This window comes from Anomaloglossus baeobatrachus, chromosome 5, assembly GCF_048569485.1.
Source record: "Anomaloglossus baeobatrachus isolate aAnoBae1 chromosome 5, aAnoBae1.hap1, whole genome shotgun sequence".
In the NCBI taxonomy this organism is placed as follows: domain Eukaryota; kingdom Metazoa; phylum Chordata; class Amphibia; order Anura; family Aromobatidae; genus Anomaloglossus; species Anomaloglossus baeobatrachus.
In genome coordinates, this window is record NC_134357.1 from 23,610,672 (window position 1) to 23,623,331 (window position 12,660).

A 12,660-nucleotide genomic window follows, 5' to 3' on the forward strand; every position below is an offset into this window, starting at 1 on the left:
TGGCGGCCGCGCTTACTACTACAGTCCCCGGCTTTTTGCGGCCTAGTTTGTTTCGTTCCCGCCCCCAGGCCTGCCAGTCAGGGTGGGGGCGGGACGCTGTGCAGAACGTCAGCGCCGAGGGCTGGAGTCTACTTTACATACTCCAGCCCTCACACTGAGCACAGTGGGACGCTGGTTTCCCGCTCTTCGTCTGAGGCACGCCCACGGCCGCCCCTCTTCACAGAACGCCGGCAGCCATTCCTGCATGCAGTCTGAGCTGGAGAGGGGAGACAAGTTATGGGAGACCCAGGCACGGGATTCTAGCGACCACACACCCGCTTTCAGCGGGCGGTAAGCGGCACCTCTGGTGCCTACCCCACTAGTGCCGAAGTGTACAATTGTATTTTTATGCTTGCATGCTATACATTGCACTGTACGGGCGCTGGTGCTTCTTCACTATATACCCTCCTAGATTGCTCTGAGACAACAGCATGTCGTCCGCAAAAAGCAAGGGTGCCAAGGCACAGGCTTTCTATGCTGCCTGTACCGCATGTGAGGCTACTCTACCGGCAGGTTCCACTGACCCACATTGTGTGCAGTGCTCGGCCCCTGTGGCACTTGTTCGGCCGGGGCCTCTGCTGGAGGTTGCCCAGGGAGAACCACCTGTGAATACTGTCCAGGTGACGGGGACAGAGTTTGCAGCTTTTGCTGATAGATTGTCTGTGACTATGACTAAAATCCTAGAAACTTTGCAGTCTAGACCAGTAACTCAGACCATGGGCACGGTTGAATCACTGCCCCCTGGTCCCCCTCAGTTGGAACAGCTCCGGGCTCCGGAGGTGTCCCATGCATTCCAGGGTGACGGCTCTGACACGGACGACAGTCCCAGACAGCCTAAGCGAGCTCGCTATGAGCGGCCCTCGACTTCATCTCACTGGTCAGGGTCCCAGCAGGAGGACTCTCTGTATGATGAGGCGGAGGTAGCTGATCAGGATTCTGATCCTGAGACCGCTCTCAATCTGGATACACCTGATGGTGACGCCATAGTGAATGATCTCATAGCGTCCATCAATAAAATGTTAGATATTTCTCCCCAAGCTCCTCCAGTGGAGGAGTCAGCTTCACAGCAGGAGAAATTCCATTTCAGGTATCCCAAGCGTAAATTGAGTACTTTTCTAGACCACTCTGACTTCAGAGAGGCAGTTCAGAAACACTACGCTTATCCAGATAAGCGTTTCTCCAAACGGCTTAAGGATACACGCTATCCCTTTCCCCCTGAAGTGGTCAAGAGCTGGACCCAGTGTCCAAAGGTGGATCCTCCAATCTCCAGGCTTGCGGCTAGATCCATAGTTGCAGTGGAAGATGGGGCTTCACTTAAAGATGCCACTGATAGCTTCATAGATGGATTTCAGCCAGAGCTCCATCTGTCTATCGGCGCGTCGTATGCTCCAGCATTCGCAGCCGTATGGGCACTCCAAGCTATTTCAGCTGGTCTTGCGCAGATTGACACTGTCACGCGTACATCTGTTCCGCAAGTAGCGTCCTTAACCTCTCAATTGACTGCATTTGCGTCTTACGCGATCAATGCTGTCCTGGACTCTACGAGCCGTACGGCAGTGGCGTCCGCCAACTCCGTGGTTTTACGCAGAGCATTGTGGTTAAGGGAATGGAAGGCAGATTCTGCTTCCAAAAAGTGCTTAACCAGTTTGCCATTTGCTGGTGACAGACTGTTTGGTGAGAGATTGGATGAAATCATTAAACAGTCCAAAGGTAAGGATTCATCCTTACCTCAGCCCAGACCAAATAAACCCCAACAGAGGAGGGGACAGTCGAGGTTTCGGTCCTTTCGAGACTCGGGCAGGCCCCAATTCTCCTCGTCCAAAAGGACTCAAAAGGATCAGAGGAGTTCAGATTCTTGGCGGGCTCAGTCGCGCCCAAAGAAAGCAGCCGGAGGAACCGCTACCAAGGCGGCTTCCTCATGACTTTCGGCCTCCTCTCTCCGCATCCTCGGTCGGTGGCAGGCTCTCCCGCTTTTGCGACATTTGGCTGCCACAGGTCAAAGACCGCTGGGTGAGAGACATTTTGTCTCACGGGTACAGGATAGAGTTCAGTTCTCGTCCTCCAACTCGATTCTTCAGAACTTCTCCGCCTCCCGACCGAGTCGATGCTCTTCTGCAGGCGGTGTGCTCTCTAAAGGCAGAAGGAGTCGTGATCCCTGTTCCTTTTCAGGAGCAAGGTCACGGTTTTTACTCCAATTTGTTTGTGGTGCCAAAAAAGGACGGGTCTTTCCGTCCTGTTCTGGACCTAAAACTGCTCAACAAGCATGTGAAAACCAGGTGGTTCCGGATGGAATCCCTCCGCTCCGTCATCGCCTCAATGTCTCAAGGAGATTTCCTAGCATCAATAGACATCAAAGATGCTTATCTCCACGTGCCGATTGCTCCAGAGCACCAGCGTTTTCTACGCTTCGTTATAGGAGACGAACACCTTCAGTTCGTAGCCCTGCCTTTCGGTCTGGCGACAGCCCCAAGGGTCTTCACCAAGGTCATGGCAGCAGTAGTAGCGGTCCTGCACTCTCAGGGTCACTCCGTGATCCCTTACTTGGACGATCTACTTGTCAAGGCACCCTCTCAAGAGGCATGCCAACACAGCCTGAACGTTGCGCTGGAGACTCTCCAGAGTTTCGGGTGGATCATCAACTTTTCAAAGTCAAATCTGACCCCGACCCAATCGATAACATACCTTGGCATGGAGTTTCATACTCTCTCAGCGATAGTGATGCTTCCGCTGGACAAACAGCGTTCACTACAGACAGGGGTGCAATCTCTCCTTCAGGGCCAGTCGCATCCCTTGAGACGCCTCATGCACTTCTTGGGGAAGATGGTAGCAGCAATGGAGGCAGTCCCTTTCGCGCAGTTTCATCTGCGTCCTCTGCAATGGGACATTCTCCGCCAATGGGACGGGAAATCGACGTCCCTAGACAGGAACGTCTCCCTTTCTCAGGCGGCCAAGGACTCTCTTCAGTGGTGGCTTCTTCCCACCTCATTGTCAATAGGAAAGTCTTTCCTACCCCCATCCTGGGCGGTAGTCACAACGGACGCGAGTCTATCAGGGTGGGAAGCAGTGTTTCTCCACCACAGGGCTCAAGGTACGTGGACTCAGCAAGAGTCCACCCTTCAGATCAATGTTCTGGAAATCAGAGCAGTGTATCTTGCCCTACTAGCCTTCCAGCAGTGGCTGGAAGGCAAGCAGATCCGAATTCAGTCGGACAACTCCACAGCGGTGGCATACATCAACCACCAAGGAGGGACACGCAGTCGGCAAGCCTTCCAGGAAGTCCGGCGGATTCTGACGTGGGTGGAAGACACGGCATCCACCATATCCGCAGTTCACATCCCGGGCGTAGAAAACTGGGAAGCAGACTTCCTCAGTCGCCAGGGTATGGACGCAGGGGAATGGTCTCTTCACCCGGATGTGTTTCAGGACATTTGTCGCCGCTGGGGGATGCCGGACGTCGACCTAATGGCGTCCCGGCACAACAACAAGGTTCCGGCCTTCATGGCACGGTCTCACGATCTCAGAGCTCTGGCGGCGGACGCCTTAGTTCAGGATTGGTCGCAGTTTCGGCTCCCTTATGTGTTTCCTCCTCTGGCACTGTTGCCCAGAGTGCTACGCAAGATCAGGTCCGATTGCCACCGCGCCATCCTCGTCGCTCCAGACTGGCCAAGGAGGTCGTGGTACCCGGATCTGTGGCATCTCACGGTAGGACAACCGTGGGCGCTACCAGACCGGCCAGACTTGCTGTCTCAAGGGCCGTTTTTCCATCAGAATTCTGCGGCCCTCAACCTGACTGTGTGGCCATTGAGTCCTGGATCCTAGCGTCTTCAGGATTATCTCAAGAGGTCATTGCCACCATGAGACAGGCTAGGAAACTTTCCTCTGCCAAGATCTACCACAGGACGTGGAAGATATTCTTATCTTGGTGCTCTGCTCAGGAAGTTTCTCCCTGGCCATTTGCATTGCCTACTTTTCTTTCCTTCCTGCAATCCGGGTTGGAAAAAGGTTTGTCGCTCGGCTCCCTCAAGGGACAAGTCTCAGCGCTATCTGTATTTTTTCAGAAGCGCCTAGCACGACTTCCTCAGGTACGCACGTTCCTGCAAGGGGTTTGTCATATCGTCCCTCCTTACAAGCGGCCGTTAGAGCCCTGGGATCTGAACAGGGTTCTAATTGCTCTCCAGAAGCCGCCTTTCGAGCCTATGAGGGATGTTTCCCTTTCTCGCCTTTCACAGAAAGTGGCCTTTCTAGTAGCGGTCACGTCTCTTCGGAGAGTGTCCGAGCTGGCAGCGCTGTCATGCAAATCTCCCTTCCTGGTGTTTCACCAGGACAAGGTGGTTCTGCGCCCAATTCCGGAGTTTCTCCCTAAGGTGGTATCCTCCTTTCATCTCAATCAGGATATCTCCTTACCTTCTTTGTGTCCTCGTCCAGTTCATCAATGTGAAAAGGATTTGCATTTGTTGGATCTGGTGAGAGCACTCAGAATCTACATTTCCCGCACGGCACCTCTGCGCCGCTCGGATGCACTCTTTGTCCTTGTCGCTGGCCAGCGTAAAGGGTCGCAGGCTTCCAAGTCAACCTTGGCTCGGTGGATCAAGGAACCAATTCTTGAAGCCTACCGTTCTGCGGGGCTTCCGGTTCCCTCAGGGCTGAGAGCCCATTCTACCAGAGCCGTGGGTGCGTCCTGGGCATTACGGCACCAGGCTATGGCTCAGCAGGTGTGCCAGGCGGCTACCTGGTCGAGTCTGCACACTTTTACCAAGCATTATCAGGTGCATACCTATGCTTCGGCGGACGCCAGCCTAGGTAGACAGGTCCTTCAGGCGGCGATTGCCCACCTGTAGAAATGGGCCGTTTTACGGCCCTATCACGCGGTATTATTTTACCCACCCAGGGATTGCTTTTGGACATCCCAATTGTCTGGGTCTCCCAATAGAGCGACAAAGAAGAAGGGAATTTTGTTTACTTACCGTAAATTCCTTTTCTTCTAGCTCTAATTGGGAGACCCAGCTCCCGCCCCTGTTTTTTTGTATACAAATGTTGTTCATGTTGAATGGTTTCAGTTCTCCGATATTCCTTCGGAATGAATTTGCTTAAACCAGTTTATTGGCTTTCCTCCTTCTTGCTTTGGCACTAAAACTGAGGAACCCGTGATCCCACGGGGGGTGTATAGCCAGAAGGGGAGGGGCCTTACACTTTTAAGTGTAATACTTTGTGTGGCCTCCGGAGGCAGTAGCTATACACCCAATTGTCTGGGTCTCCCAATTAGAGCTAGAAGAAAAGGAATTTACGGTAAGTAAACAAAATTCCCTTCTTTTACTCCAACTTGTTCGTGGTACCAAGAAAGGACGGATCATTCCGCCCCGTTCTGGACTTCACACTGCTCAACAGACATGTGAGAACCTGACGGTTCCGGATAGAATCTCTCCGCTTTGTCATCGCCTCGATGGCACAAGGAGACTTCCTAGCATCAATCGACATCAGGGATGCTTTTCTCCATGTGCCGATTGCACCAGCTACAGACAGGGGTGCACTCTCTCCTTCGGGCCCAGTTACACCCCTTGAGGTGCCTCATGCACTTTCTAAGGAAGATGGTGGCAAAAAGGGAGGCAGTTCCCTTGCGCAGTTTCGTCTGCGTCCGCTTCTATCGGACACCACAAATGGGACAGGAGGTCGACGTCCCTAGACAAGAACGTCTCTCTTTCTTTCCACTTCCTGGGCGAAGGGAAAATCCTTCCGGCCCCCAGCCGGGGCTGTGGTCACAATTGGACGCGAGTCGGTCAGGGTGGGGAGCGGTCTTCCTCCACCACTCGGCTCAGAGAGCCTGGACTCCGACAGAGTCCTCCCTTCAGATCAATATTCTGGAGATAAGGGCAGTGTATCTAGCCCTAAAGGCGTTCCAGCGGTGGCTGGAGGGCAGGCAGATCCGAATTCAGTTGGACATCGCCACGGCGGTCGCGTGCATCAACCACCAGGGCGGCACACGCAGTCGTCAAGCCTTCCGAGAAGTTCGGCGGATTCTGCTGTGGGCGGAAGCCACAGCCTACACCATCTCCGCAGTTCACATCCCGGGCGTAGAAAACTGGAAAGCAGATTTTCTCAGTCGCCAGGGCATGGACGCAGGGGAATGGTCTCTTCACCCGGACGTGTTTCTAGAGATCTGTTGCCGCTGGGGAACGCCGGACGTCGATCTAATGGCGTCTCGGCACAACAACAAGGTCCCGGCATTCATGGCTCGGTACACGGATCACAGAGCTCTAGCGGCAGACGCGCTACTTCAGGACTGGTCGCAGTTTCGACTGCCTTATGTATTTCCTTCTCTGGCACTACTGCCCAGAGTGTTACGCAAGATCAGGTCAGACTGTCGCCGCGCCATCCTCGTCGCCCAGACTGGCCGAGGTGATCGTGGTACCCGTAGCTGTGGCACCTCACGGTGGGTCAACCGTGGGCACTCCCAGACCGACCAGACTTGCTGTCTCAAGGGCCATTTTCTTTGTCGCTCCATTGGGAGACCCAGACAATTGGGTGTATAGCTTCTGCCTCCGGAGGCCACACAAAGTATTACACTTAAAAGTGTAAAGCCCCTCCCCTTCTGCCTATACACCCCCCGTGCATCACGGGCTCCTCAGTTTTTATGCTTTGTGCGAAGGAGGCACACATGCACGCATAGCTCCACATCTTAGTCAGCAGCAGCTGCTGACTATGTCGGATGGAAGAAAAGAGGGCCCATAACAGGGCCCCCAGCATGCTCCCTTCTCACCCCACTCTGGTCGGCGGTGCTGTTAAGGTTGAGGTACCCATTGCGGGTACAGAGGCTGGAGCCCACATGCTGTTTTCCTTCCCCATCCCTTAAGGGCTCTGGGTGAAGTGGGATCCTAATCGGTCTCCAGGCACATGAGACCGTGCTCCCTCCGCAGCCCCTGGGGAATCTGCTGACAGGAGCCGAGTATCGACAGGGACAAGGCCCTGCTACTGTGAGGTACTCTGTGTCCCCGTGGGGACCGCGCATAGAGCGCTGATGCCACACACACTGCAGCACTGCTGGGTGTGTTAGTGCGCCGGGGACTACCGCGCCGGCCGCGCTGTGAGGTACTCTGTGTCCCCGTGGGAACCGCGCATGGAGCGCTGGTGGCCATATACACTTCAGCACTGCTGGGTGTGTTTGTGCGCCGGGGACTACCGCGCCGACCGCGCTTATATGCCGGCCGCGCTTATTACTTTAGTCCCCGGCTTTTGCGGCCTAGTATCGCATATTCCCGCCCCCAGGCCTGCCAGTCAGGGTAAGGGCGGGACGCTGCACAGGACGTTAGTGCTGAGGGTTGGAGCATACTTGTATCCTCCTCCCCCCTCATACAGCACACTGGGGCTCCAGATTCCCGCACTTTCTAGGGCACGCCCACGGCCCCCTCCTCTCCACAGAACGCCGGCAGCCATTCCTGTCAGCACTTCTAACGCTGGAGAGGAGAGACAACAGGCTCTGGGAGGCCCAGGCAGGGATTCTGGTGATCACACAACCGCTTTGAGCGGTCGGTAAGCAGCACCTGAGGTGCTGGCCCCACTGAGTGCAGAAGTGTACATATATATATATGCTTATATGCTATACATTTACACTGTACTGTCGCACTGTTGATTTTTGGCTATATACCCTCCTGGATTGTACTCAGAGGAGACAACAGCATGTCGTCTGCAAATAGCAAGGGTGCCAAAGCACAGGCTTACTTTGCAACCTGTACCTCATGTGCGGCTATACTACCGGCAGGTTCCACGGACCCTCATTGTGTGCAATGCTCGGCCCCTGTGGCACTTACTCAGCCGGAGCCTCTGCTACTGGTGGCCCAGGTAGAACCACCTGCTACCGCTGTCCAGGTGACAGGGACAGAGTTTGCAGTGTTTGCTGACAAACTGTCTGAGACTATGGATAAATGGTCTGCTAGGATACTAGAAGCCTTACAGTCCAGACCGGTGACTCAGGCCCTGGGCACTGTTCAATCATTGACCCCAGGCCCCCCTCAATTGGAGCTGCAGAGTGCTCCTGGGATGACCCATGGGTCCCAGGGTGTGGTCTCTGACATGGACCGCAGTCCCAGGCCGCCTAAGCGGGGGCGCTGGGACATTCCCTCGACTTCATCACACTGTTCAGGGTCTCAGCAGGAAGACTCTCTGGATGATGAAGCGGAGGTAGCAGATCAGGATTCTGATCCTGAGACCGCGCTTAACCTGGATACACCTGATGGTGACGCCATAGTGAATGACCTTATAGCAACCATCAATCAGGTGTTGGATATTTCTCCACCAGCTCCTACAATTGAGGAGTCAGCTTCTCAGCAGGAGAAATTCCGTTTCAGGTCTCCCAAGCGTCCATTGAGTATGTTTTTGGATCACTCTGACTTCAGAGAGGCAGTCCAGAAACACCGAGCTTGTCCAGATAAGCGTTTTTCCAAGCGCCTTAAGGATACACGTTATCCCTTCCCCCCTGACGTTGTCAAGGGCTGGGCTCAGTGTCCTAAGGTGGATCCTCCTGTCTCCAGACTGGCGGCTAGATCCATAGTTGCAGTGGAAGATGGGGCTTCACTCAAAGATGCCACTGACAGACAGATGGAGCTATGGTTGAAATCCATCTATGAAGCTATCGGCGCGTCTTTTGCTCCAGCATTCGCAGCCGTATGGGCACTCCAAGCTATCTCAGCTTGTCATGCGCAGATTAATGCAGTCACACGTACATCTGCTCCGCAAGTGGTGTCCTTAACCTCTCAGGCGTCGGCGTTTGCGTCCTACGCCATTAATGCGGTCCTGGACTCTACGAGCCGTACAGCGGTAGCATCCGCCAATTCGGTGGCAGTCCGCAGGGCCATGTGGTTACGTGAATGGAAGGCAGACTCCGCTTCCAAAAACTTCTTAACCGGTTTGCCATTTTCTGGCGACCGCCTGTTTGGTGAACGATTGGATGAAATCATTAAACAATCCAAGGGAAAGGACTCTTCCTTACCCCAGTCCAAACCAAACAGACCTCAACCACGGAAGGTACAATCGAGGTTTCGGTCCTTTCGGCCCACGGGAAGGTCTCAGTTCTCCTCGTCCAAAAGGCCTCAAAAGGATCAGAGGAACTCCGATGCATGGCGGTCTAAGTCACGTCCTAAAAAGACCGCCGTAGGAACCGCTCCCAAGGCGGCCTCCTCATGACTTTCGGCCTCCTCACACCGCATCCTCGGTCGGTGGCAGGCTTTCCCGCTTTTGCGACGCCTGGCTGCCACAGGTAAAAGACCGATGGGTGAGAGACATTCTATCCCACGGTTACAGGATAGAGCTCAGCTCTCGTCCTCCGACTCGTTTTTTCAGAACATCCCCGCCCCCCGAGCGAGCCGATGCTCTTCTTCAGGCGGTGTGTACTCTGAAGGCGGAAGGGGTGGTGATCCCTGTGCCTCTTCAGCAACAGGGTCACGGTTTTTACTCCAACTTGTTTGTGGTACCGAAAAAGGACGGATCCTTCCGTCCTGTTCTGGACCTAAAACTGCTCAACAAACACGTAAAAACCAGGCGGTTCCGGATGGAATCGCTCCGCTCCGTCATCGCCTCAATGTCCCAAGGAGATTTCCTAGCATCAATCGACATCAAAGATGCTTATCTCCACGTACCAATTGCACCAGAGCATCAGCGCTTCCTGCGTTTCGCCATAGGAGACGAACATCTTCAGTTCTTGGCACTACCTTTCGGCCTGGCGACAGCCCCACGGGTCTTCACCAAGGTCATGGCAGCAGTGGTAGCAGTCCTACACTCTCAGGGACACTCGGTGATCCCTTACTTAGACGATCTGCTTGTCAAGGCACCCACTCAAGTGGCATGCCAACACAGCCTGAACATTGCTCTGGAGACTCTCCAGAGTTTCGGGTGGATCATCAATTTTCCAAAGTCAAATCTGACACCGGCCCAATCTCTGACATATCTTGGCATGGAGTTTCATACTCTTCCAGTGATAGTGAAGCTTCCGCTGGACAAACAGCGTTCACTACAGACAGGGGTGCGATCTCTCCTTCAAGGCCAGTCACACCCTCTGAGGCGCCTCATGCACTTCCTAGGGAAGATGGTAGCAGCAATGGAGGCAGTTCCTTTTGCGCAGTTTCATCTGCGTCCTCTTCAATGGGACATTCTCCGAAAATGGGACAGGAAGTAGACGTCCCTAGACAGGAAAGTCTCCCTTTCTCGGGCAGCCAAGGCTTCCCTTCAGTGGTGGCTTCTCCCCACTTCTCTGTCGGGGGGGAAATCCTTCCTTCCCCCATCATGGGCTGTGGTCACGACGGACGCGAGCCTGTCAGGGTGGGGAGCGGTTTTTCTCCACCACAGGGCTCAGGGAACCTGGACTCCGACAGAGTCCTCCCTTCAGATCAATGTTCTGGAGATAAGGGCAGTGTATCTTGCCCTAAAGGCGTTCCAGCCATATCTGGAAGGCCAGCAAATCCGAATTCAGTCGGACAACTCCACAGCGGTGGCATACATCAACCACCAAGGGGGAACACGCAGTCGGCAAGCCTTCCAGGAAGTCCGGCGGATTCTTATGTGGGTGGAAGCCACGGCCTCCACCATATCCGCAGTTCACATCCCGGGCGTAGAAAACTGGGAAGCAGACTTTCTCAGTCGCCAGGGCATGGACGCAGGGGAATGGTCCCTTCACCCGGACGTGTTTCAGGAGATCTGTTGCCGCTGGGGGATGCCGGACGTCGACCTAATGGCGTCACGGCACAACAACAAGGTCCCAACATTCATGGCACGGTCTCAAGATCACAGAGCACTGGCGGCAGACGCCTTAGTTCAGGATTGGTCGCAGTTTCAGCTCCCTTATGTGTTTCCTCCTCTGGCACTGTTGCCCAGAGTGTTACGCAAGATCAGGTCCGACTGTCGCCGTGCCATCCTCGTCGCGCCAGACTGGCCGAGGAGGTCGTGGTACCCAGATCTGTGGCATCTCACGGTGGGTCAACCGTGGCCACTACCAGACCGACCAGACTTGCTGTCTCAAGGGCCGTTTTTCCATCTGAATTCTGCGGCCCTCAACCTGACTGTGTGGCTATTGAGTCCTGGATCCTAGCGTATTCAGGGTTATCTCAAGAGGTCATTGCCACTATGAGACAGGCTAGGAAACCAACGTCCGCCAAGATCTACCACAGGACGTGGAGGATATTCCTATCTTGGTGCTCTGATCAGGGTTTTTCTCCCTGGCCATTTGCCTTGCCCACTTTTCTTTCCTTCCTTCAATCAGGATTGGAAAAAGGGTTGTCGCTCGGCTCTCTTAAGGGACAAGTCTCAGCGCTCTCTGTGTTTTTTCAGAAGCGCCTGGCCAGACTTCCACAGGTACGCACGTTCCTGCAGGGGGTTTGTCACATAGTCCCTCCTTACAAGCGGCCGTTAGAACCCTGGGATCTGAACAGGGTACTGATGGCTCTTCAGAAACCACCTTTCGAGCCAATGAAGGATATTTCTCTTTCACGCCTTTCACAGAAAGTGGTTTTCCTAGTAGCAGTCACATCACTTCGGAGAGTGTCGGAGCTGGCTGCACTGTCATGCAAAGCCCCCTTCCTGGTGTTTCACCAGGACAAGGTGGTTCTGCGTCCGGTTCCGGAATTTCTACCTAAGGTGGTATCCCCCTTTCATCTCAATCAGGATATCTCCTTACCCTCTTTTTGTCCTCATCCAGTTCACCAGTGTGAAAAGGATCTGCACTTGTTAGATCTGGTGAGAGCACTCAGACTCTACATTTCTCGTACGGCGCCCCTGCGCCGTTCGGATGCACTCTTTGTCCTTGTCGCTGGCCAGCGTAAAGGGTCACAGGCTTCGAAATCAACCCTGGCTCGGTGGATCAAGGAACCAATTCTCGAAGCTTATCGATCTTCTGGGCTTCCGGTTCCCTCTGGGCTGAAAGCCCATTCTACCAGAGCCGTGGGTGCGTCCTGGGCTTTGCGGCACCAGGCTACGGCTCAGCAGGTGTGTCAGGCGGCTACCTGGTCGAGCCTACACACTTTCACGAAACACTATCAGGTGCATACCTATGCTTCGGCGGATGCCAGCCTAGGTAGGCAAGTCCTTCAGGCGGCGGTTGCCCACCTGTAGGAAAGGGCCGTGGTTCGGCTCTATTACGAGGTATTATTTTACCCACCCAGGGACTGCTTTTGGACGTCCCAATTGTCTGGGTCTCCCAATGAAGCGACAAAGAAGAAGGGAATTTTGTTTACTTACCGTAAATTCCTTTTCTTCTAGCTCCAATTGGGAGACCCAGCACCCGCCCCTGTTCCCTTCGGGCTGTTGTTCTTTGTGTACACATGTTGTTCATGTTGAATGGTTTCAGTTCTCCGAAATTCCTTCGGATTGAATTTACTTTAAACCAATTTATAACTTTTACTCCTTCTTGCTTTTGCACCAAAACTGAGGAGCCCGTGATGCACGGGGGGTGTATAGGCAGAAGGGGAGGGGCTTTACACTTTTAAGTGTAATACTTTGTGTGGCCTCCGGAGGCAGAAGCTATACACCCAATTGTCTGGGTCTCCCAATTGGAGCTAGAAGAAAAGGAATTTACGGTAAGTAAACAAAATTCCCTTCTTTCCTTCTGAATTCTGCGGCCCTAAACCTGACTGTGTGGCCATT